General features: G+C 41.7%; 2 protein-coding genes across 2 annotated transcripts in view; both read left to right on the top strand.

Annotated features, from left to right (window-relative positions):
- Positions 1-24,475, top strand: part of LOC146403563 (uncharacterized) — a 201,118-nt gene that overhangs the window by 65,788 nt on the left and 110,855 nt on the right. The window lies entirely within an intron of this gene.
- Positions 1,538-24,475, top strand: part of PLXNC1 (plexin C1) — a 331,134-nt gene continuing 308,196 nt past the window's right edge. Inside the window, exon 1 of the mRNA XM_084957525.1 lies at positions 1,538-1,753. The gene's annotated coding sequence lies outside the window, so the exon portion shown is untranslated. The remainder of the gene's footprint in view (positions 1,754-24,475) is intronic.

Raw genomic sequence — 24,475 nt, 5'->3', positions numbered from 1 at the left:
TAAACCCTGGTGAGCATCATTTGGGGGGAGGGGGACAGAGAGAAGCAGCAACCGTTCTTCTCCCCCCAAATGCTGCCCTGGAGACAAGAGGGCCAGGTATTACTGTATCTTCCCGCAGCTTCCCAGGGACATCAGAAAGCGATTCTTTTAAACGTCTCAATTTTAAAAGGTTGGCAACTAATTTATTTTTTTTAAATGCTGTGCAGCCCAAACAAAATACACGCACAGCTGGATGTGGCCCTCTGTTTGTCATGTGTTCTGTCAGGTTCCTTCCGGGTACCACAAGAATTTCTCATTTTGTTGTATCCTGGTTGGATTTGCGATGGGATGCTTGTACCTGCACTGTTGCCCAAGTTGGCCTATTTATCCATCTTTCTAGAGCAGTAGAGGCAGGAGTCAGACAGCTGGGTTCCAGTTCCTGCCCAAAGCGCGTGTATGATCTTGGGGAAATCACAAAAGTGCATCTCCCTACGCTGGCATTTCCCCATTTGCTGAACAAAGGGAAGACCTGGATCCTAGTGGGGCCGCTTTCCAGACTCTGCTGTCAGTGGGTTTCCCTGTTTCGCTGAGCTTCAGAAAGTTCTGGAGCTGCAGGTCTGAGATGGGCACGTGGGGGCGTGGTGGGCATTGTGCTTGAGTAAGGCCCCTCTTCTGGGTCACAGATGCCTCGGGCCTCACCTGGTGGGAGGGCAAGGCTGCTTTCTCTTTTCTTAGCCATCCACAAGCTTGATTGCTTTCAGTTCGGGAATTGAAAAAGGGCTCTTCATTTGGATAAAATGAGTGAGCAGGGGCTTCTGCCAATGACCAGGGGCTGAGCTCCAGTTCACAGGATTCTGAGAGAGAGTTGGGCAGTAGCAGGGTAGTTATCGCTGATGGTGCCCAGGCAGGTGCTTTGCCAAAACAGCCTCCAGGGCACTGTCAGTTGGCCCCTTGCCTCTTCCTCTTAAGAAATCCCTTTGCAGGAGACTTGCCTCTTCCTTTCACTCTCCCTTCTCCCCCTCCAGGTCTAGCGAGTTTGTTCCCCAAGCCTAGGCAAGAGGCAGTGTGGACGATATGGGGGATAGTAACCCCTCCATCCCCCTCTCCAGCTCACCCTGCCTCTCTTCCACCTGTCGTCTTCCTTCCTTATCTCTTCTTCCTGTTCTTATCTCTCCAGGCCCCCAAACCACCCTCCATCTGTCAATATCATCAGGAATCTCTGAGACAACTCAGAGAATCGTTCAGCTGCTCCTAGTTTCCCTTTTCCTCTCTCCAGCTTCATCCCTGTGTGGGTTGGGTAAAAACGAGCAATTACAGCATTTATGAGTCAACCATTCCTGATTGCCATACAGCACAGTAAGGCTGAGTGTGCACCCTTGGGATAGTCATTTTATGTGTCAGCTTGACGGATCCGGGGATGCCCAGAGGTCTGGTTAATTCTGGGTGTGTCTGTCTGGGTGTTCCCAGAAGAGATTCGCATTTGAATCCGTGGGATGAGTGAAGGGGATTGCCCTCCCCAGAGTGAGCCTGTACTGTGCAGTCCACCGAGGGACTGAATAGAACAAAAGATGGAGGAAGGGAAGATTGCCTCTCTCTGCTCGACCTCTGAGCTGGGAAGGGCTCTTCTCCTGCCCCGATGGCGTCTGGTTCTCAGGCCTTCAGACTAGAACTGGAATCTACACCGCTGACACCAGCTCACAGCCTTCCAACTACACCATCAGCTTCCCTGTGTCTCCAGCCTGCAGATGGCAGATTATAGCACTTCTCAGCCTCTGTAAGCAGAGATTCCTTTTCAGCCAATTCTTTATAAAATATCACATATATCTGTGACATATGTATTAATGTGTATTATATAATATATATTCATGTATATTTTAAAATATATATGTATATATATATTTATTTGTATACATATATATCATGAGAGTTATTACCAGGGATTGGCTATAGGATATAGAATATATGGGATATGTATCTCCCGTTGGTTCTGTTTCTCTGGAGAACCCTAACACGACATCATTAAGTGTGCTGGTTAAATTTGGACTTCAGTGGATTACTCAAGGTGCCATGCTTTCCATAGATGTTCAGTCTTTGTTGTCATGGCTCATGTTTACTGGCTGCATTTATACAACTTTAAACAAAATGTAGGGCAAAGGTCGCAATCAGGTCATAAAGTAGGAGCTAAACCAGGTCCCATCTCAAAAGCTCTGGGGGAGTAAAGATGACTGTTAGGCATCTGTTAAAGTTAGAGCTATGAATGGCCTCTAGAAGATGTCCTGTTGAGTGAATGAATGAGTGGGCATGTGGAGCTGCAATGCTAAGATTAATACTCATGAATAAAAAGAAAGTCCCAGCTTCCATGAGGAGCACGCTGGGAAAGCAAAGAGCTATGCCTGAGAGAGGAAAGAACGCAAGTGCCCACATTGCATTGGTTGCCTGGCTGATGATGCAGGAAGAGAGTTTTGAATGTGATGCCTGATGGGACTATGAAATGAGCACTTAGCCTCTGAGATTCTTGCCTCAAGTTAGTCTAAGGAAGGGATATGAAAATGGACAGAGTAGACTCCCGTTTGAAAGTCTATGCTCTCTTAGGACCACACCCTCTTGTAAATTCCAGGGTTTGGGCAGGAGTAACCATGATTCTCACAGCAGCCAAGGAGAATTTCCAGATCGACTGAACTGTGGGGATAAGGCAACAGCAGAGATCATCAGGTACAGTGGCAGCTGGACCATAGCAGTGGCCACAGAGGAAGCCAGTGAGCCACACGGGTAACTCTAGAATAAAGAGATGTGGCTTGGGGGGCTTGCAGTCTCTGTTATCCCATGGGATTGAGCCTCAGGGTCACTCACATTCTAACGGTCACCAGTTCTTTCAGTCGTTCATTTATTTTTTTAATTCAAAAAAGCTCGTTTGAATCTCTTCTAAGTATCAGGCACAGTGGATGTGTTGGCCTAGGCCAGGGGGTCAGTGAATCCATTCTGTAAAGGGCCAAATGGTCAGCCGTGTTGTTACAGCACAAAGGCAGCCACAGACAATAAGTCAACAAACGTTTGCTTATTGAAAGTATTGCAATAAAACTTTATTTATAGAAACAGATAGTAGGCCAGGTTGGGTCCATGAATCGTAGTTTGCTAACCCCTAGTTGAGAGAAACAGTGTGCTGGCTATTCGGTGATGCTTCTCCTGATCTAATCTGTAGCCCTTGCCACCCTGCTTGTCTCTCTCAAAAGGTTGACTTCTGCAGACGGTGTCACCCAGACTATTTGCCCTCTGGTTTCTGATGAGATTTGGCCAATAGGAGGCACTGGCAAGAGATCAGAAGTTGGGAAGAGAGTAGGCAGGGGGATTTAGTCCCTTTACTTTCTATCTTCTGGGCTGTGCTTTGGCAGTGGCTGTGCTCCTCTTGCTGTGATCACAGCTCTGACTGATGCTTCGTACCTGTGGCTCCCCCTCTCATCCAGTTCATCATAGCTCCCTCCTCTTGCTCCCAAAGAGTGGTACTGGTTTCCCACTGTTCTAGCCCTGAAAGCTTCTCCATCCCTTGTTGGTTTCTGTACCATTGCCCACACCACACGTGCGGTCTCTTCATTAAACTCCCTCAATTCTCCCTTCAAGTCTGCCATCGCTTCCCTGCTGGACAGTGTCTGAATATGCCCTCGTCGTGGACATTCGCTGTTTTCAGGCGTAACAGTTTTGGTGGCTCCAACCTCAAATCCAGGGTGAAACACGTGATCTAGGCCAATCAGAGCACTGCATCTCCCACACCGTAATAACTGATTCGGAAACGCTCTCCTAAACCTAGTGGTTCCCATTGGTGGAATAACAGTACCTCGGTAGAAGCTACCAAGAAGTGCTGTCTCGTCCACTGGATTTGAGCCTGGCAGTGTATGAATTTGGAGTTTCCAGTAGCTATTTCATGAAGCCTCAGGACAAAGGCCAGCACCAAAGATGGCACAGTCCAGAGCTGACATCGTTTGAGATCCTGGAACAAAATCCACTCCTTACTGATTTTGCCAATAAGGTAATAAATTCCTTATTTCCTGATTTTTTTTTTCTTAAGCCAATTTGAACTGAAGTTTCTGCCATTTACTTCCTAAAGCATAACCTATGAAAGCAAAATGAATCCTGTGACCACTTTACACAAGTTTTGTTATAGTCACTGAATTATGGACACGGAAAACCAGTCCTATTTCATCTTTGGATTAGATACACATTAACACGGTGTAGTTAAACTCATTGGATTTTAGCAATGACTGCAGCTAGGGAGCTGGGTTACCATCAACCCACTTCCAGAGGGAAATAACTGGAGTGGAAGAGCCACATCTTTGCAGTTATTACCTCCCATGCCAGAAAGACACACTTCCCAAGCCATGATCCCCCCACTTTGACACTTGACAGTTACCAAAAGAGAAAAATCTTCATCTGAATGAATGGGAAAATTGGTGCTATTGTTGGCAAGATGATAAGTTGGAGCCTGGTGTTTATTAACTGCTGTAAACAAATCATGACTCTGTGCCAGTGACCGAAAGAGAGACAACTGGACATAATAAACATTAATTCTCAAAGAGTTCATCTAACAACCTAAAAGATCCTTTGTGGACTCTAAGGTGGTAATTAGACTAGACCTAACTCTGTTATTAATTCATTTAAGAATTTGTTAAGCGAGTATCAGCTTCATGCAGTAGAGGCATGACAATACTTTTCATTTCTTGTGCCAGTTGTGGTTGTGGCTGCCCAGTGGGCTGTGTTGAGAAAGATGGAGAAGCCAAATCTGGGTTCAACAAGAATGACTATTGTAGTTGATTAAGTGTGTCTTCTGTGGAAGTGGAGGAAAGGGGTGGCCAAGGAATTTGTCGGCCTTGAGGGTTGATTAGGGCATTATCTAGAGTGAGAAGGAGTAGATTTGGGGTGGGTCACTTCTTTACTTCTACCAGTTTGTAAAATGGAAGAATTGGTCTAAATAACTTACAAGTTTCCTCCTTGCTTCCCTTATTTATATGTTCTTTTTAAAAGATTGAGATGTAGCTGATATACAACATTATGTTAGTTTCAAGTGTACTACATAATGGTTGGACATGTGCACACAGAATGAAATGATCACCACAGTGAGTCTAGTAACCATCTGTCACCATACAGAGTTTTTACAAAATTATTGGCCGTATTCCTTATGTCATATATCACATTCTGTGACTTCTTTATTATGTAACTAGAGGGTTATGCCCCTTAATCCCCTTCATCTCTTTCCTCCACCCCACATCCTACTCCCTTCTGGCAACGCATTTGTTCTCTGTATCTGTGAGTCTGGTTTCATTTTTGGTTTGTGTGTTTGTTTTGTTTTGTAGATTCCACACATAAATGTGAAATCATATAGTATTCGTCTTTCTTTGTCTGACTTATTTAGCATAATACCCTCTAGATCCATCCATGTTGTTACAAATGGCAAGGTTTCATTATTTTTATGGCTGAATAATAGTCCACTGATTGTACCGTATCTTCTTGATCCCTTTTTCTATGGGTGGACACTTCAGTTGCTTCCATATCTTGGCTGTTGAAAATAATGCTGTAATGAACATTGGGGTATATATATATATATATGTTTGAATCAGTGGTTTTGTTTTCTTCAGGTCAATACATAGTGGTAAAATTGTTGGATCATATGAAGTTCTATCTTTAATTTTTTAAGGAATCTCCATACAGTTTTCCACAGTAGCTGCACCAATTTACAATTTCCCCAACGGCACACAAAGGTTGCTTTTTTTTCCACGTCCTTACCAACACTGATTATTTGTTGTCTTTTTGATGACAGCCATTCTGACAGGTGTGAGGGGGTATGTCATTGTGGTTTTGATTTGCAAATTCCTAATGATTAGTGATGTTGAACATCTTTTCATGTATCTGTTGGCCCTCTGTGTGTCATCTTTGGAAAATGTCTGTACAGGTCCTTTGCCCATTTTTCAATTTTTTTTTGGTGATGTTGAGTTGAATGTGTTCTTCGTACAGTTTGGATACTGCCTCCTTATCGGAGATAACATTTGCGAGTATCTTCGCCTATTCAGTAGACTGTCTTTTCATTTTGTTGATAGTTTCCTTCACTGTGCAAAAGCCTATATGGTCCATTAATCTTTGACCAAGGAGGCAAGAATACAGCCTCTTCAATAAGTGATGCTGGGAAAACTTGGCAGCTACATGCATAAGAATCAAACTGAACTACTTTCTCATACCATATATTAAAAAAAATTATTACAGACTTAAATATGAGATCTGACAACTTAAAACTGCTAGTAGAAAATATTTATCTGTTCTTTTCTTTGTTGGCTTATGTTTAGCAGCTCTGGTTGATATTTGTCCTTTTGCTTGGGGCTGACTTTCCATCTTCTGAATGCAGTCCTTTCTAATGTAGAAGCCAGAAACTAACTTTCCCGGCATCCAGTGTAGCAAGAATGCAACCATGGACTCTGTGTCCACCAATCAGGCTCATCTGTTCTGAAATGTTTGGAAGCTGGTGATGGTGCACAGAATCCATCTGGCAAGGATGAAGGCAGAGACATCAGTTTGTTGAAACTGCTGTCAAAGAGGGTCTGTAGATAATGTCCAGTGTCTGGCTGTGGAAGGAGCCCAATTCGGGGGGGTGTGATGGTTTCACTGGAACAGCTCTGCAGCCAGATGGGGACATTGTTCCTGGCTGCCGTTCTTCATCTCTGTGCCTCCTTTAGTGACCTACAGCTTTTTCATTCTTTTTACTTATTAATTTATTATTTTTTACTTTATTTTTTTTGTCCACACCCACAGCATAGAATGTTCCTGGGCCAAGGATCGAATCCAAGTTGCAGCTGTGACCTATGCCACCGCTGTAGCAATGCCAGTTCCTTAACCTACTGTGCCACAGTGGGAACTCCTGTTTAACTCGTTTTAAACTAAAATCCTTTTAGTGCAGAAATGAGCCAGAGTGCATTCTTTGTTCTCAAAAATCGAAAAAATTTGGAATTCCCATCATGGTTCAGTGGAAACAAATCTGACTAGTATCCACGAGGACAAAGGTTCTATCCCTGGCCTCACTCAGTGGGTTAAGGATCCGGCATTGCTGTGAGCTGTGGTATAGGTTGCAGACACAGCTCAGATCTGGCACTGCTGTGGCTATGGCATAGGCCAGCAGCTACAGCTCCGAATCGACCCCTAGCCTGGTAATTCCATATGTTGCAAGTGCAGCCCTAAAAATATACCAACCCCCCAAATCTCAAAAATTCATGATTAGGACTGAATGCCTTCAAACACAGTTTTTTCTCTTTAAAGATGAAAATTTTAATTCCCTTCTATGAATTATAGAAAGTATGCTTAGCTAATGGTTTACAGTATATTTTGTTGCAAATATCAGCAAGATATTTGTTGCAGATGGATAAATATGCTTCTTAAGAGGAGGTGTTTCTCACACTGGAGAAAATGTAATTCCTTCAGTATTTATGGTTCACAGTCTTACACTGAGAGAAGGACCCCACTTCTTAATTACTGCTGGTATGATTTTCAAGTGTTTGCTGAAGCGTTTGGTTAGGTTTCTACAGTTGAAGTTTCTCCTTTCATTGTCCAATGATTACACCTAAATAGCTTATCGGGGCAGATGGCCATAGCAAAGAAACTCACTTGACTAATTGTCTTTATGAGAGTTTCTTTAGAGGATTTGAAACTTACTCCTCGAACTCTATGTATAATATAGACCGTATTGCTTCATTTTCTTTAATCAGTTAAAATTTCATTTCAACCTCCAGCCTATAATATTATTGAAAAACAGGAGCTTAGTAGTCCTGTCTCAAAACAGGCTAAAGGGGCTCTCTACCTCCTCCATATTATCCATCCACAAACCAGCCTCCCCTTCTTTGAAATAGACAATAGAGTTTCTTGACTTTTTATGCAGAAGTGGTATTCACACGCAAATTCCAATTCATTTTTTGGAACCTGACTGTTGCTCTTACACCCTTCCAGTATGGGAGCTCTGGAACCTAAACATTAGCGGCTGTGGCTGCTTCCTTCTCTTGTCCTCCCAGCCCTTTCTCCCCTAGTGACTTACAAAATCCCTGGGGTCCTGCAGCAGTTTGCAACGCAAGCTTGCAGTTCCAGCCATGGTAGAAAAATAGGTATCAGATTGCCTCTCCACCTTAAACAGTTATATTGCTGGGGAAGATGTATGAAGAAGCAGTGTGTGGGCATTAGGCAATAGGCAGTAGAGGATCAGAATCCTTGAGAGAAGAAAATTATACAGAGTGATCTTCCCCGTTTATCCTTATGAAAAATGCAAAATGTGAAAAAAAAATATATCTGCCTGCTGGCATGTTGCAAATCAAGGCACAGGGCAGTGGAACCTAAACAGAACGCAGTGCTTTTCTGGCTAAAGATAGGTCAGAATTCAGGCATGCTGAGGCTGCAGGAATTTGGGGGGTAGGGTACCTGAAAGACAGAGGTTCAAAAGGATGAATAAGGGTCTCCTTGAGTCTTGGCTAAGGACTAAGCTGCACGTACTCAGGGTGAGGCTCTGAGAGGTGTGACAGAACAGCTAGCTGTGAGGTGTGAGCTGAATAGGGATTCCAGAGAGATTTCAGTTCTGATCAGCCAGGGAGTAAATCTCTCACTGAAAATCCATAGCAGTTAGTTGAGACTTCAGAATAACCAAATATCAGGAGTCGTGCTACTGTAGCTGGAGAGCAGGAACAATTGCAGACCTGCCCTAAAAAGTGTAAAACTAAACCTGGACATGATCAAGCTAAGCTGCAACTAAACTAAGGACCAGCCAGAACAAATTCAGCACTTAATTAAAGGAAGAGCCTTCCCAGAGTCAAGCACAGAGTAACAAATAACTAGATACACAAAGAAGCAGGACAATGCGTCACATATTCATGCATATTCAGAAGGAAAAAAACCAGTCAATAGAAATACACCCAGGGGTTTCCTGCTGGTGCAGCAGGTTAAGGATCTGGTGTTGTCACTGCTGTGGCTCGGGTCGCTGCTGTGGGACAGGTTCAATCCCTGGCCCTGGACTTATGCATGCTAGGCACAGCCAAAAGGAAAAAAAAAAAAAAGTCAGTCCACAGTTGACATAGATATTAGCACTAATGGGCCAGGACTTCAACTTATTCAAGGATTTAAAAGAAAATGTGGACATTCTGTATGGATAGAAGAGGCATCAAAACAAAGACATGGAAATCATAAAAATGAAACAAATGTAAATCCTCAGAATGAAGAAAAAAATATATGAAATAAGAAATTCACTGGATGAGCCTAACAGATGTGACATTACAGAAGAAAAGTTCAATAAACTTGAAGATAGGTCAAAAGAAATTATCGAAATTTTTCCAAAAATTTAAAAAATCTCAGTGATCCTAGCACCATATCCACAAAGCCAATGTACTTGTAATAATGGTCCCTGAAAAAGAGAAAGGAAAGAATGGGGTAGGAAAAAATGTTGGAAGAAATAGTAACTGAATTTTTTCTAAATTTTATGAAAAATATCCTGAAAACCTCAAAAGCCTCAGTAGATTCCAAGGAGGTTAAACACAGAAAACTAACTATCTGGTCATATCATAGTCTAATTGCTGAGAACAACAAGGATAAAATCTGAAAGGAGAGAACTGTCACCTACATGGTGATAAGAATTAAGAACTAACTTCTCATCAAAATTAATACAAACCAGAAGACGATGGGATAGCATTAAAAGGGCTAAACGAGGAGTCCCCATCATGGCTCAGTGGTTAACGAACCTGACGAGCATCCATGAGGATGTGGGTTCGATCCCTGGCCTCACTCTGGGTTAAGGATCCAGCATTGCCGTGATCTGTGGTGTAGGTCGCAGACGCAGCTCGGATCCTGCCTTCCTGGGGCTGTGGTGCAGGCCGGCACCTACACCTTCAATTCAACCCCTAGCATGGGAACCTCCACATGCTGTGGGTGCAGCCCTAAAAAGATAAAAAGGCCAAAAATAATAATCATAATAATCATAAAATAAAAATAAAGGCCTGCTAAATGGAAGGGAAAAATTCTGTCAGCCTACAGTTCTATATATAGCAACGTGCTCAAAAACGAAGTAGAAGTAAAGACATTTCCGTATAAACAACTGCTAAAAGAATTCATCCCAATAGACTGCAGTACAGGAAATGGAACCGGAAGTCCAGCGGGCTGACACGCAGTAGTCACAGTCAGAAGGGTGAGTCTACATGGAGGAATGAAGAGCCCGGAAATGTTAAATAAACACATAAAGAAATGAAATACTTGTTAATTTATTGAAAAGACAGCTGACTAAAAAATATGTTGATGGAGTTTATAACATAGACAGAAATCAAGCACATGACAATAGCATAAATAACAGGGGAAAGGGAAGGGAAGCAGATCACATAAGAAAACCGCACAACGGCGTGTACCCCATTTTACGGCACTTTGCTTTACAGCTCTTCAGAGATACTGCATTTTCTACAAATCGCAGATTTGTGACAACCTTGTGTCAAGCGAGTCTATGGTGCCATTTTTCCAATAGCATATTCTTGTGTTTCTGTGTCACATTTTGGTAATTCTCACAATATTTCAAACATTATTATTTGTGATGGTGATCAGTGAGCAGTAATCTTTGACGTTACTGTTGTAACGATTTTTGTTTTATATTTTAAAACTACATATGTATATTGTGTTTTTAGACGTAATGCTATTGCACACTGAAGAGACTACAGTATAGTGTAAGCATAACTCTTATATGTCCTTGAAAACGAAAACATTCGTACGACTCCGTTTCTTGTGGTGGCCTGGAACCAAACCTGCAGTATCTCTAAGGCGTGTCTGTATATATGAGGTAGTATAATATTAATTCATAGTAGATTGTAATAAATTAACACTGTATATAATAGTTCCTCTAAAAAATTAGGTGTAGCTAAGAGATATTTATTTAGCCCACTTAAAGGCCAAAAAGAAGGAACAGTAGGAAAAAGGACATCAAATAAAAAATATCAAGAGTCAAATCCAATGGTATCAATAATTACATTCAATGTAACTTGACTAAATGCTGTAATGAAAAGGTAAATTGTCAAGCTGAATAAAAGGAGAACCCAGAGTTCCCGTCATGGCACAGCAGAAACGAATCTCACTGGGAACCACAGGTTGCAGGTTCAATCTCTGGCCTCGCTCAAGGGGTTAAGGATCCGGTGTTGCTGTGGCTGCTGTGGCTGTGGTGTAGGCTGGTGGCTACAGCTCCAATTAGACGCCTAGCCTGGGAACCTCCATATGCTACAGGTGTGGCCCTAAAAAGACAAAAAAAAAAAAAAAGTAGAATCCAAAGATATATTATTTATAAATAGAGTTACACTTTAACCATAAAGATACAGATTGGCTAGAAGTGAAATTATGAAGAAAGATATGCCATGCAAATACCTCATTATAGGAGAAGTAGATATCAGAGTAAATTTCAGAGCAAAGAATATTATCAGAGATAATCAGAGGACATTTCATAGCAGAGTCAGTTTATGGAGAATGTATAATTGTTCTAAATATATATATACCTAATAGCAGAGCTTAAAAACACAGAAAGCAAAAACTGACAGAATGAAGGGCTTAATAGAAAAATCCCCAATCATGGCTAGAAATTTTAACATCTCTCAGTACTGTATAGAAAATTATGCAAAAATTCACTCAGCATCTAGAAGATTTGAACAGTACAATGTCTGACATTTCTAGAACGCTAAGCTCAGCAACTGTCAAGATACACATTTTTTGAAAATGTGTATGGAACATATGTCAAGATAGAGTATATGCTGGGCCATTAAATGAGTTCCAATACATTTCAAAGGATTTAAACTATACAGAGTTAGTTCTCTGATCATATAGGATGAAGTCACAAAGTAGTCACAAAAATATATGGGAAAATTTCCCAAAAATTTAGAAGTGGCGATACACTTCTAAGTAACTCATGGATCAAAAAAAGTATTCACAAGATAAAATTTTAAATGTTTCAAGCTGAATGATGAAGAAAATACAACATATCAAAACATGTGGGATGTAACTAGAGAAGTATTTAGGAGGAAATTAATAGTTTTAAATGCTCTGTTAGAAAAGAAATGCCATTTTAAGATCAGTGTTCTAAGAATTTATTTATTTATTTTTTTAGGGCTGCAACCTTGGCATATGGAGGTTCCCAGGCTAGGTGTCAAACCGGAGCTAAAGCTGCCAGCCTACACCACAACCACAACAACAATGGATCCGCTCTGCATCTGCAACCTACACCACAGCTCATGGCAACACCGGATCCTTAACCCACTGAGCGAAGCCAGGGATCAAACCCGCAACCTCATGGTTCCTAGTCAGATTCGTTTCTGCTGCACCATGATGGGAACTCCTAAGATTCTATTTGAAAAATACAGGAGGAGTTCCCGTCGTGGCGCAGTGGTTAACGAATCCGACTAGGAACCATGAGGTTGCGGGTTCGGTCCCTGCCGTTGCTCAGTGGGTTAACGATCTGGCGTTGCCGTGAGCTGTGGTGTAGGTTGCAGACGCGGCTCGGATCCCGAGTTGCTGTGGCTCTGGCGTAGGCCGGTGGCTACAGCTCCGATTAGACCCCTAGCCTGGGAACCTCCATATGCCGCGGGAGCGGCCCAAGAAATAGCAACAACAACAACAAAACAACAACAAAAAAGACAAAAGACAAAAAAAAAAAAAAAAAAAAAGAAAAATACAGGAAAAAAAAGCAAATTAAATCCAAATTAATCAGAAGAGATCAAGTAAGAGCAGAAATTAGGAAGAGCCGAAAACAATGGGGACAAATAATAGAGAAAATTAAGTTGTTTTTTTGGAAAGATTAATAAAATTGACATATCCCTAGCAAGACTTAAAAAAAAAAAAAAAGAAGAAGAAGAAATACAAATTACCAACATCAGAAATGAAAAGAGAACATCAGTTCAGATATTTCAGACAATAAAGTAATAGTATGAAAATTTTTATGCCAATAAATTTGACAACTTAGATGACAGTAATATATTCCTTGAAAGAGGACTTCCCGTGTGGCTCACAACATAACTACTCGGCGTTGAAAGAAACCAATATTGACACAAAAAGAAAAACAAAATCTGTATAGCTCCATATCTGTTAAAGGAAGTGAATTTACAGTTGAAACCTTCCCAATATAGAAAATTCTAGGTCAGGTTTGCTCCACTGGTGAATTCATCATTTAAGGAAGTAATAGCTACCTTATATCAATTTTTTCAGAAAATAGAAAAAGGTGAATCCTTTACAACTTATTTTATGAGGCCAACATAACCTTGATATAAACAAGAGATAAGGACATTGCAAGGAACAAAAATGACAGATATTCTTCATGAACATAGATGCAAACAAATCCTTAACAAAATGTTAGCAACTGAAATCCAGTAGCACAGAAAATAAGGTATTCTGACCAAGTGGGTTTATCTCAGGAATGCAGGTTCACTCAACATTTAAAAACTAATCAGTATGATTAACTCTTTTAACAGAATAAAGAAGAAAATATGATAATCTTACTAAAGGCAGAAGAAGCATTTGATTAAATTCAATACCCATTTATTATAGAAACTTGTCAAACTATGAATAGATGGAAAATTCATCAATATGATAAAGGCTTTTTATGAAAAACCCACCATGATTATGAATAAGTTTGTTAGAATGTTCACACGACTTTGTGTATAATGGCCCAAATCTGGAAACTCTCCTAATGTCCAGCAGAATTAACTCATAAATTGTCATTTATTCATAAGATGCAATAGTACTCAGCAATAAAAAACTGAATTAGTGATACATACAACAACTTCTACAAGTCTTAAAATGTTATGATGATGTGTAGAAGATGCAAGACACAAAATTGTACACACTGCATGCTTTCATTTATATGAAGTCCTAGAAGAGACAAACTAAGCTATGTTGATAGAAATGAAAACACTTGTTTTCTGAGGTTACTGGGATCACCTGAGTAGAGGCATGAGGAAGTGTCCTGGAATAAAAGAAATGTTTTAGATCTGGGTAGGAGTGTGGAAATATGGGTTACACGATTGTATGCATTTGTCAAAACGCACCCAAAAAAGCATTCAAGTTCTGCACATTTCATTGTATATAAATTATAGCTCAAAATAAATTAGGATGAAAATCTTTACTGGATGTACCTCTGAGATTTCATCCACTTTGGTTGTCCAAGGCTACATGGTCATATGAAAGTAAAAAGTTCTCTTACTTTATACCATGCCAAAAAAAAAAAAAAAACAAAAAACCCAAACAACCAGAAAAAAAAAAAAAAATCAACCCACATCCCTATGAAGGCACATCAATTCTAGATTCTCTTTAAGAAATTATGAGCATCTTAATTGCAACCCTGGAGATGGATTCAATGGACCAGGCATTGGTCTTTTTTTTTTTTTTTTTTTTTTTATCCCTCCCCTCCCCTCGCCCCAGGTAATTGTAATGTGCAGCCAGGATTGAGAATCACCATTCTAGATATTACCTCTTAATTGGGACTCTCCAGGGAGTCATGGCTTAGTCCTCACTACTTATGGAACTCTCGGCTGAAGCCTTTCTAATCTCTGTCAGTCAGTCTTACCAGACAAATGTCAGCCACTCAGGATTTGAAACAGGCTAAAGGTAACGCAGGGAACTGGTTAGCTGGATGAAAGAACCAAAGAGCCAACAGAAGACAATGAGGTAATAGCAAAAGTCAGCAACAGTAGGAAGCCACAAGTCTACCCTGGTGGCAGGAGATCGGGACGGGGATCCAGAGATCAGTTGTCGGGCAGAAGCTAGGATTTCAGTGGGTCTGTCTGGAGGGATCTGGAATCTGGAGGAGATGCATCCTTCCTGGCACTACCTCCTGAAAAGAGGGAGCAGGGAAATAGCCTGGCTTCTCTCTGTTCTGCTCCAGGTTCCCACGAGAGTCCTTCCATTGGCCAAACACAGTGTCAAATCAGTTTGACAGAGGGAGGGATTGAGTCCTCACCCAGAAATACAGAGCAGAGTAGAGGAAGGGCAAGAACGGGATCTCAGGTCAAATGGGCTCAGGCCTAACAGGCCACTGGCAAGGAATTCTGTCTACCACCAACCTCAAAAGCACTCCTCCTCCTCCTTTTCCCAAGACAGTGAACATACTCTCATCAGTGGGTTTGTGCTTTTACCAAAAAACAAGATAAAACAAAAAATAAAAGTAACCAGTGATAGCTAAAGCAGGAAAAACTGTAGAAACATTTGCGTTCTGGCTCTAATAAACTGATAAGCAAGAAACTCTCACAAATAGAGAGACAGCTAGAATTTGGTTTGCTTTGTGTAGGGGGGGATAAAGGGGCACAATAAAATTCTAGCACCTAAGTTCTCCTCCTCCTGCCAAGACCAACCCTTGTTGTAAGGAAATGCTTCACACTTCTCTGAAGACACTAGTAGCTACAAGCTTGTGTAGTGTGTTTATCCTGAGTACGTGTGAACATCTCACAAGTGGTAGATCATAAACTTTGATTGGTCATATTTATTGAGACTTACCATGTGCCAAGTACTATGCTAAACCCTTTGTGACTCTAATTGCAATGACTCCTGTCAACAGTCTTGTAAGTTTAGTGGATACTAATCTCCAGTTTACAAATGAGGGATTTGAGGCTCAGAGGAGTTAGGTAATGGGATCAAAATTACACAGCTGGCAAGCAATAGAGCTGTGATTGAAACCCAGGTTGGTAAAGTCTGGATTTTCAGAGAAAATAAAGGCATCTGGAAGAGAACTTGCACAAACCCTCACTATGGAATCCTCTAAGTACCTGCGCCTGTCCCATAAACTTTGCCTTCTGCCCATTACTGTGGTTGGTCTATCCAGGCCCTGTCTGGACCCCCATCTCCTCTCACCTAAAAAAGGGCTTCATACCTGAAATTCTCCTCCCTCCCTCTCTTCATTGTCATGGGATTTTCCTTCTCTATTGAGTCATTCCCGTTAACAAACAAATATCCTATACTATCTCCTATCTTTGAAAAACATATTCCCTTGACCCCCCCCCCAAACACTGCTTGTTATTGCCCTCTCTCTCTAATCTCCTTTGCATCAAAGCTTCTGAAAGCATTTTGCTATTCTTGTCTCCACTTTGTCTCCTCCCATTCTCTCTCGAACCCCGTCCACTGAACCTGTTCTTGGTTGCCAGGGACCTCTGTATTGTCGTATTTAATGAGAGTTCTCCGTACATCAGCACCATTTGACATCACGGATCACTCTCTCCTCCTCAGAATACTTTCTTCCCCTGGCTTCTAGTGTACCACTCTCAGTCCTTCTGCTGAGAAGCACGCTTTCAGGATCCTTCGCTAGGTATCTTTCAACGTCTTGATGTATTAACACGGACAATCCGAAGGGCTCAGTCCTTGGACTGCTTCTCTCTCCTCTCTGTATTCATTCTCTAGGTGATCTCATTCAGTCCCATGGATATAAAATTTATCCCAAGATAAAAACACTTGCCCATCTAGCACCAGCCTTGACCTTTTCCCTACATCTTAGACATTTATATCCAAGTGTCCACAGAATATTTCTACTTACAGTTGGAACACTGAAGACCCAGGAGAGCTGATGTGTAAGTCAATGAGCCAGTATGAATCCAATGGGCTTAGAAATCAGGAGGCTGATGGTGGAAGTTCTGGTCCAAAGTCCAGCAGGCTTAAGATGCAGGAAGAGCCAAAGTTGCAGTCTGAGTCTAAAGGCCAGCAAAATACCACATCCCAGGTCAAGCAGTCTAGCAAGAGGAGTTCCCTCTTCCTCAAGAAGAGGGTCAGCCTTTTTGTTCTCTTCAGGCCTTCAACTGATTGAATGAGGCCCACCTCATTAGGGAGGGCACTTTGCTTTATTCAGTTTATTGATTCACGTGATAATCTCATCCAGAAACACTCTCATAGACACCAAGAAAAATGTTTGGACAAAAAGTTCAGGCATCCCATAGCCCAGTTAAGGTGACACATAAAATTAACCATCACAGGTGCCCAAAGCAAAACTTTGATGTTGTCCTTGACTTTTCTCTCTTATGTACTCTATTTCAAATTAATTAGCAAGTCCTAATGGCTCTCCCTTAAAAATATGACTCTCCCTTCAGATCCTAATGGCTCTCCCTTCAAAACTTGACCATATTTTATCACCTCTATTACTAGCATCCTAGTCCCAAACCACCATTATCTCTTGTTTAGATGATGTAATAATTGTTGCTCTGTAATGATTGTTTGTGTCCCCCTTTCTATCTATTCTTAATGCGATGGCCAGGTCAGAATGATGCAGGTAAAATGTGTCAGCTCCTGTGACTACCACATAAACACCTCTAATGACTTCACAGGTCATTTTGAATAAAAATGTCCCCCAACCACTTTGCTCACCCCACCTCCTCCTGGCTCCCATTGCTCGTGCCACTTTAGCCACTCTGGCCTTTTTGCTGGGCCTCAGATGTGCCCAGAACATTTGTCTCGGAGCCTCTGCACATACTTTTCAAAAGACACTTTATTTGAAATGGCACACGCCGTTGCCCCCTCCATCACTGTTTGTCTCCATCCTCTGCATTGTTTTTCTTTATAGAACGTGCTATGACTGGTACCTAGAACAGTGCATGGTTTATAGAAAACACTCGTCAATATTTGTTAAATGAATTAACAAGCTAATTAGCTAATTAACATCAGAAACCAGTCAAACTGTTGGCTTAACCATCCTGCAAGACTATTAACCACAAGGAGCCGGCTTGAAGCAATAGCTCCCATATAGAGATCCATAATTAAAGAGTTTCCCTTGGGGTAGCAAATTGTTATCCTACACACAATTATAAACCAGAATACTGCTTACTAATTTATCTTACCTGCCAGGATTCTAGGAATCTAGACATTATTAAAGCCTCAAACAAGGAAATGGAGAGTAGGAGAAAACGTTCTTTAAATACCCATCTTTAAATGGCTGGTATCTTCTTCTCAAGTACAGCAGTCACTGAGGGCACAGCAGTCAGTGGGACCTGTGGGATGAATCAGCAACTGGCTCCTCATTGGAGGATATGGAGGGTGATGAAGGGTTGTCCTTTCACATTCTCACAATCTTGACGAAGATGCCTTTATGTTGTGCCTTTGCAGAGAACAACAATAACAGCTGTTGCTCAATGAGCCTTTACTGCTCGCAAAGTATACTGTGTTAAGTGCTCTACTTTTAATTCATTTAACCCTCATTATAGCCTTTGGAGCAATATGATATTTCCTTGTTTTATAGGAAAAAGCTCAGAGTTATGTCCTTTGCTTGGGTCCCCTAATAAGGAATATGAAGATAGTATTCCAGCCTAAACTGGTGTAATTCCATAACCTGCCTCATGCAATGTAGGGCAGTGTCCTCTCATTTTAAAGTTGCATTGCTTGAGGAGGCCATGGGTCTTTGGTCTCTCTTGTTGTGGGTCTTTTATTAATATTACTGAGGACCCTCCCCTTAGGAGTCACAGCTTTCCAGACATGAGAGATAAGGTGGAGAGAGCCTGGCTAGGGAATCTTAGAAGGTTCAGTTGACTCCATGATGGTCGCATTGTTCCGTGTGACCTGCAAGGACACAATATCTATGACTTACATCACGGGCATCGTTGCAGGAGACCACGTGACGTTGCAAGCTAAAGTTAAAGGTGTAAACTCTCAAAACACTGTTAACAGGTTAAGCCTCCTCTCCATATTTAGATGTCTTCTCATAATTTTCTCCTCAGATTGGCTCCCTTCTCGTCATTTTAATCATTTACACTTCAAGGTAAGCAATGGGGCCAACATGAGTGGAGACGGTCTCCACAAAGATGAAAACGTGACCTCTGCCGCAGTTTGGAGATGTCTGTCCATGCTGGGCAGGTCCCACCTGGTGATCTTATTGTCTTTAGTTCCCTCAGCATCTTGGTACACAAAGCAAAAGATTTTTAACACTGGAAAACCCCCAGATGGATCCTGAGACTCCCTATGTCTCAGCTGCAAGAACATTCTTTAGACCTCTTTAGTCTTCTTCGGTATTAGGCCAACTCCAAAGTTTACATAACTCCTAAACATGCTGGGCTCTTTCTGTGTAATCATACCATGGTCAAAATTGGAGACCGACTACACAGTCATATGAAAGGGAATTTGGGCTCCAAAGAATGAGCAAAGCACCTTCCAAAGGAGCCAAGGGAAGGCAAATCCGTGCCACGTTTCATTCATTACATACTTGGAGATCACTCTATTTCCATTTGAAGGGTTCCACTTTTAAAGTCCCCACAATAGTTACTTTCCTTTGTCTTTTTTCGAATGACATAGTAGACATTTCCTCTCCCAGTAGTTTGAACAGTGGAATTGGGTTATAATACTCCACCACCAATGGCTTCTGCTGATGATTGCTAGGCTATTGGCTTAGCTTCTATGGTTTAGTCTTTGGGGTTTTGATAGAGATATCCTGGCAGTCAGCATCTTCCTATTTTCTGGCGGGAGTTGAGTTTGCTCACACCCCTCACCACCCAGATTTGGGTTGATCTGTTCTCAGCTTTAATTGCTGCATTCATGAAATCTTTCCATTTCTTTAACCTCTGCACAATTCAGAGATATTTGACTGTGGCAGCCGCCAAGGTTCTGGCTTATGCTTTAGTCATTCCCTGACTGTACCATTCTGAGACTCTTGGCTGCCCTTCCCATTCATCTGCCAAAACGCTATGGCCTATTTCAAGATTTTTTTTTTTCAGTTTCTCTAAGTTTCATGTTAACCTGTTATTTGGTCAATTTCATTGGTTCTCTTTATCTGAAGATTATTTTTTAACTTCCTACTTGTTGGAAGCTGGCTATCTCAAGACTGACACATTGATGTAGTAATCAGATTTTGGCTTGGTGCTTTGGTATAGTTCTCATAAATTCTCCAGTTCTATTTCCCCTTCCTTCAAATCTTCTCAGCTGATGTCATATTTGGGCTGGTTGCCCCAAGTAATGGGAGAGGTTGGATATGATGACACTAAGCAAGCATCCCTAGGCCATGTTGAATTATAGAATGAGAGAATCTTAAAGTTGGGAGGGTACCTAAGGTTATGTTAGTTCAACTTGCCGCCCAACGCAAGAATTTATTCTACAGCAGCCATAATCCTCTCTTCTGCTTGAATCTTTTTAAGCAGGGAGAATTCATTAGTTGGCTAAGTAAATTACTCTCTATTTCCAGTTCTGATTGCTAGCATTATTTTTTTTTTCTTCCATCAAAGATAGTGTCGGAGTTCCTGTTATGACACAGCAGAAACAAATCCACCTAGGAACTTTGAGGTTGCGGGTTCGATCCCAGGCCTTGCTCAGTGGGTTAAGGGATCCAGCATTGCCATAAGCTGTGGTATAGATCTCGGATGTGGTTTGGACCTGGCATTGCTGTGGCTGTGGCATAGGCCGGCAACTGTAGCCCCAATTTGACCCCTAGCCTGGGAACCTCCATATGCCGCAGGTGCAGCCCTAAAAAAAAAAAAAAAAAAGATAGTGTGCATTCCTTGGCATGGGGTCACACCCCTCCACCTCTGTCTCCATGGTCATACTGCCTTCTCTGCTGTGTTTCCTCTAAGTCTCTTATAAAGATATACATGTCATTGGATTTAGGGCTCCCTGAGTAATCCAGGACAACCTTCTCATCTTGAGATCCTTAAATTAATTATATCTTCGAAGCCCTTTTTTCCAAATAAGGTCACATTCATAGGTTTTGGGAATTAGGATGTGGACATATCATGGGGCGGGATGGGACCATTAAACCCACTGGAGTTACCAAGTGAATACTCTTGAACATTATAAAGTTCCCAACTCAGTTGTTATTTATCAGTTTAGGATGAACTTGATTTTACACCTACCCTGCTTCTTTCAGTGATCAGATGTTTTATATAAACCCAGAAGTCAGTGAAGAGATTTCACTCCCAACAAAGCACCTCGTGACTGAAGCAATTGGCCAGTGTAGGTCCACACAAGCATATCAATAGGGCAAAAGGAGTAATTATATTATAAACCCAAAAAGACCTTTCCTCTTATTTTTTTTTCCTAGTGTTTTCCCCTAGGATTTATGGCTTATCAAGTGTAACTCTTTTTGCTAAGGTTACTTATTCTATGTTGGTATTTTTAGGAGTTCTCCTTATTTAAAAAAAAATTCAGATTTTTCACCTTTAATTAAAATGGAAATTCTCCACACAACTTTGGATTGACTAAGGTCTTTTGGGATATTCTGTACCTGAAACACAAAGTCTTTATTAAAGTTACTCTATGATTAAAGAAAAATCATTATAGTAACAAAGGACTTCGCCCATAATTAGTTGTATTTTTAAATGAATTGCACTTGCTTTACTGTTTCTTAGAGGAATTAAATGTAATTTGTATCTCTGGAGTAAAAAGATCAACTTCTTCATGTATATATATATTTTTTCTGGTGTTTGTAGTGGTTAATGAGGCACATTTTTCTTATTCATACAAGTCCTATTCCTGGTGTGAAAATATATTGACATTTGCCACCCCTTCTATATCATGTGAAAGTGATGCAGGAGGGGAAAAAGGGAGAGTTAGTAATTTGCTGTTATGGAAATGTGTTAGTACAAAGCCTGGTGGTTTGAACTGTGACTTGAGATGCTTAGGAGGGAGAGGAGAAAGGATGATAGCATCTCTATCACAAAGCCAGACTCCTTGGAGAAGTATTGGCAGGTTTTTGTCCCCTCTCTCTTTGTCCTCCTCACATGAGTATTGAGCCTCCATTGACTAACAGAATCAGACAAGTTTCCAAGAGTTCTTAGGCCCTCTGAACAGAGTGTGGCCTAGTGTGATATTGGGTGGAAACAGCATCCAGTCTCTGTGTTTTCTGGACAAATGTAACTCCAGTTTAGATTTAAAAAAAAGACCAAACCTGGAGACATTTATAGCATCTCTTCTTCACCCCCTGTGATTGGAGTGACTGTCCAACTTCCAGTGATGTCCCTTTTTCTCACAGAGTTGTCCTCTGTGGCCATGTCTGAACTACTGACCCTGACTTTTACCATTAGTTACTGTTTGGTAGACTTCCAGCCACTGGTACAGGGCTGGGTCCCTGAATTTGGATCCTGGAAGTTTTTTGTTTCAAGTTGGCCAGTCATGGTAATTTGTCTTTCTGGTCATGGTTGATTTGTCCAGGAGTGGCCATCTTAGCCAAAACAGACTAACCAGAACTTTTCAAGCTGGAACTAAGAGAAGACTGAAGACCATCTTGGAGGTGAAGATGTGAGTCCTGGCACCTGAAAGTGGCCACGTTGAACTCTGCAACAACAACGACAAAACAAAAAACCTTATAAGAGAATGAATTGTACAGTGGCAGATAAGAGATGGAGACAGAAATCTCCTGGCAGATCTCAAGTCCCCAATCCAGTTGTCCCCAAGGTCCATCTGAACTTCTAACCTTCCTACAGATATGAGAATCTGCCTCCAATAAGGTCCCTTGGCTTGGTGAGGTTGTTTAGAGATGTTTCTATCCCTAGAAATCATGAGTCCAAAAACACTTCTCAATCCTTTTTGGTTATGACTAAAAGCAGAGCTCTTTGTATTTTTTAATATCTCCTACAGCATTTTCACAGCCATTATGATGTCTTACTTCGGAAGAGCTCTTGGAGATGAATGGGGCCAAATGTCACCATTGCCATTTTAGAAGGAGGAGGCAACTGCATTCCAGAAGGATTAAGTGTTTTGTTCAGGCTACTGAGTTAGTCCAGGACAAAACCAGCCTAAAAATTGGGTTTTCTGACTCTTAGAACTTTATCTCCGCAAAAATAAATGAGTCTTATGGCTGTCTCTTCTGGCTCTTAGTCTGAGGAAACAGAAATGGGCCTGGGAAATGACCCTCTGTCTGGCATGTGTGGACTTGTCACAGACATGCAAAATTGTGATGTGACGTGGGAGCAAGGCTCAGTCTGTTGCCTCTTCACAAAATGGGTTGGGAGAATTAGATGCACGGTGTTAACATCGTCTGGTGAGGTAGGTCAAGAACATTACAAGAGCAATGTGGTCTGAGGCTGGGGTGGATAACCTGTTTCTACCATCTGTATATGCCTTAGGAGAGGTTGACATCATGGCTGGGGCCATTTTCCAAATCAGGATAAGGAATTTCTCCTTGCCAGGAGGGCTGGGCAGGTTCCTTGGAGGCAGACATTTGCCTGAAGAATTACTTGGCTGTATTGTTGGATGTAGTTAACTAAATTTCCTCTGCAGGAAGGTGAGGAATCAGGGAAGGCTAGGGTTTCCAGATGGTTCTTCCCAGTCACACGCTTGGGGAAGAGGAACCACTGAGATCCTATTATTAGGGAAAAGAAACAGATGGAGGTGCCTTCTGCCAGCAGCGAAAACCAAGTGGACCTAGGAATATACTCTGAGGCCCCGCTTGTTGCTCAGGGCCCGGAACAGAGAAATAAGCTTTATTGGTGGTATTTGACTTGTTGGTTTTTAAGCACACACCCCCCCCCCCCAATTTGGAAATGAGGGACTAGGACTGACTTTTTGAGAGCTAAACGCTAATGCATTGAATTAGATGGCAAAGAGAGGATGGCTGCATGGCTCTCAGGCTGGCTGGGGGTAGAGGTGGAGTGGTACAAAGGCAAATGTTGTTGGGATGGTCAACCGTGGAAAACGGAAAAGACAGATCAAGAGACAAGTGCTAGTAGTGCTTGTCCCAGCCTTGTCCAGTGGAGGAGAGTTAGCCAGTGGACCTTGCGCATGTAATACCACTCATAAACGGTAGATATACCACTGCGTTTTGAGAACTCACATCCTGTCTGTGTGACCATCGCTATGTGAGATGAATGGTACACTAGACTAGCTTGCCCTGCTGCTATAAAACTTTCACTTACCCAATTCCCTGATCTCGTGTAACGCTCAACAAGAAGTCTCCTGATTATTATCTAGCTTTTCAAGGAAGTAATGTGTTGATCCCAGAGAATTCAGATAGGCTTGGTCCTTCTAGTAGTGGTTGTTCATGAAGAGTGATCACCTTGGCATTCTGAGTTTTTACATTAACCCCCTCCCCCATGCATGATGAGCATGAGCTTGCCCTGGAAGATGAAGTGCATGGTGTGTGACAAACCCAAGTCTTGAGCTTACAAGACTAATTATGTCTGCTGATGTTTGTCAATTTATAAGGTAATAAAGGACACTCTCCAAGGCCACTTGGGAATAACCAGCCAGTCTTTCCATTGCCATTTGGCTTAGAAAGCACATTTTGAAATTTAACACCACCCTTTTGGAGGGGAGAGGTAGATAAAGGTCTTGATGGCAGGGGTAGGGGGAAACACTCAAGCCTTAATGTTGTGCCAGAAATGTTCATAGGATGAGTGTGATAGTAGTGAGAATGTGCTACTCACGGACCTGCAATGACAGGGAGTAGCTGTGGCTGTGCTCACATGCATTGCCTTACTTGACAGAGGCCACAGTCACCATGGACCGTTCCCCATCAATGACTAAACACAGCAGGAAGATTAAAGCAGGCCCATTTCCAGGAGATGCAGGACTCCTCTGATGCTCTGATGGC

Source organism: Sus scrofa, chromosome 5 (assembly GCF_054392235.1).
Source record: "Sus scrofa isolate SSC_HxYL_T2T_F1_AM1 chromosome 5, Sscrofa_HxYL_maternal_Yorkshire_Landrace_v2.0, whole genome shotgun sequence".
Lineage (NCBI taxonomy): Eukaryota > Metazoa > Chordata > Mammalia > Artiodactyla > Suidae > Sus > Sus scrofa.
Note: the sequence above shows the minus strand (reverse complement) of the source record. Positions and strands in the feature narration are given on the sequence as shown.